The sequence below is a fragment of the Rhinopithecus bieti genome, unplaced genomic scaffold (genome assembly GCF_001698545.2).
Source record: "Rhinopithecus bieti isolate Rb0 unplaced genomic scaffold, ASM169854v2 scaffold_14661, whole genome shotgun sequence".
NCBI classification, from domain to species: Eukaryota; Metazoa; Chordata; class Mammalia; order Primates; family Cercopithecidae; genus Rhinopithecus; species Rhinopithecus bieti.
The window spans coordinates 74,029-76,869 of NW_016807865.1; positions in this window are offsets into that span (position 1 = coordinate 74,029).

A 2,841-nucleotide genomic window follows, 5' to 3' on the forward strand; every position below is an offset into this window, starting at 1 on the left:
AACTACTGATCTATTTATACATTTATATATTTGCCAATTATGGATATTTCATATGAATGGCATCAAACAATGTGTGATCTTTTGTGACTGGCTTCTTTCATTTAGCAAGATTTCAAGGTTCATCCACGTTGTAGTATGTATCAGTACTCTATTCCTTTTCATGACCAAATGATATTCCATTGTATGGGTGTACAACATTTCATTTATCCATTTTATCAGCTGATGGAAATTTGGGCTGTTTATACTTTTTGGCTCTTATGAATAATGCTGTTATAAACATTTTTACAATTTTTTAATCCATCCCCTCAAGCATTTATCCTTTGAATTGCAAACAATCCAATTACATTCTTTAAGTTACTTTAAAAGATACAGTTAAGTTATTATTGACTATAGTCACCCTATCATGTTATCAATAGTAAGTCTTCTCCATTCTTCTATCTATTTTGTATGCGTTAACTATCCCCACCTTGCCCCCAGACCCCACTACCCTTCCCAGCCTCTGGTAACCATCCTACTGTTTATGTACATGAGTTCAATTGTTTTGATTTTTAGATCCCACAAATAAATGAGAACATGCAATGTTTGTCTTCCTGTGCCTGGCTAATTTCACTTAATGATCTTTAGTTTCATCCATGTTGTTGCAAACTGTTGGATCTCATTCTTTTTTATGCCTAAATACTACTTTATTGTGTATATGTACCACATTTTCTTTATCCATTCATCTGTTGAAGGACACTTAGGTTGCTTCTGAATCTTAGCTATCGTAAAGAGTGCAGCAACAGAGGAGTGCAGATATCTCTTTGATATACTGATTTCCTTTCTTTTGGGTATATACCCAAAAGCAATGAGATTGCTAGATCATATGGTTGCTCAATTTTTAGTTTTATGACGAACCTCTAAACTGTTCTCCATACTGGCTTTACTAATTTGCATTCCCACCAACAGTGTACAAGTGTTCCCTTTCTCCACATCCTTGTCAGCATTCATTATCGCCTGTCTTTTGGATAAAAGCCATTTTAACTGTGGTGAGATGATATCTCAGTATAGTTTTGATTTGCATTTCTCTGATGATCAGTAATGTTAAGCAATTGAGCACCTTTTCATAGGTCTCTTTCCCATTTGTATATCTTCTTTCAAGAAATTTCTATTAAAATATTGTGCCTATTTTTTGACCAGATTATTAGATTTCTTTTCCTGGAGAGTTGAGTCCCTTATATATTCCAGTTACTATTCCCTTGTCAGATGGGTAGTTTGCAAATATCTTCTCCAATTCTGCAGGTTGTCTGTTCACTTTGCTGAGTGTATCCTTTGCAGTGCAGAAGGTTTTTAACTTGATGTGATCACATTTGTCCATGTTTACTTGTCTGTGCTTGTGGGGTATTACTCAAGAAGTCTTTGCCCAGACCACTGTCCTGAAGATTTTCCCCAATGTTTTCTTGTAGTAATTTCATAGTTTGAAGTCATAGAGGTAAGTCTTTAATCCATTTTGATTTGATTTTTGTATATGGTGAAAGACAGGGGTCTAGTTTCTTTCTTTTACATACGGATATCCAGTTTTCCCAGCACCATTTATTGAAGAGACTGTCTTCTCCCCAGTGTATGTTCTTGACACCTTTGTCAAAAATGAATTCACTGTATGTGTGTTGATTTCTTTCTGCATTCTCTATTCTGTTACATTGGTCTGTGTGCCAGTACCATGTTGTTTTGGTTACTACAGCTCCGTAGCATAATTTGAAGTCAGGTAATGTGTGTCCTCCAATTTTGTCCTTTTGGCTTAGGCTACCTTTGGCTATTCTGGATCTTTTGTGGTTCTACATACATTTTACAATTGATTTTTCTATGTCTATGAAGAGTATTACTGGTATTTTGATAGGGATTGCATTGAATCTGTAGATGAGTAGTATGGACACTTTAACAATATTGATTTTCCAATCCATGAACATGGAATATTTTCCATTTTGGTGTCCTCTTCAATATCCTTCATCAGTGTTTTATACTTTTCATTATAGAGATCTTTTACTTCATTGGTTAAGTCTTGGCTATTTAATTTTCTGTGTGACTATTGTAAATGGGATTACTTTTTTTTAAAATGTCATTGGCACATTGTTCACTGTTGTCATATAGAAAGGCTACTGATTTTACCAGTACCAGCCACTGCAAAAACATGACAAATTGTAAAGACCATCGATACTAGGAAGAAACAGCATAAACTAATGAGCAAAATAACCAGCTAACATCATAATGGCAGGATCAAATTCACAAATAAAAATATTAACCTTAAATGTAAATGGGCTAAATGCTCCAATTAAAAGACACACACTGGCAAATTGGATAAAGAGTCAAGACCCATCAGTATGCTGTATTCAGGAGACACATCTCATGTGCAGAGACACATGTGGGCTCAAAAGAAAGGGATGGAGGAAGATCTACCGAGCAAATGGAAAACAAAAAAAGCAAGGGTTGCAATCCTAGTCTCTGATAAAACAGACTTTAAACCATCAAATATCATAAGAAACAAAGAAGGCCATTACATAATGGTAAAGGGATCAATTCAACAAGAAGAGTTAACAGTCCTAAATATATGTGCACTGAATACAGGAGCACCCAGATTCATAAAGCAAGTCTTGAGAGACCTAAAAAGAGACTTCGACTCCCATACAATAATAATGGGAGACTTTAACACCCCACTGTCAACATTAGACAGATCAACGAGACAGAAAGTTAACAAGGATATCCAGGAATTGAACTCAGCTCTGCACCAAGTGGACCTAATAGGCATCTACAGAACTCTCCACTCCAAAACAATGGAATATACATTCTTCTCAGCACCACATCGCACTT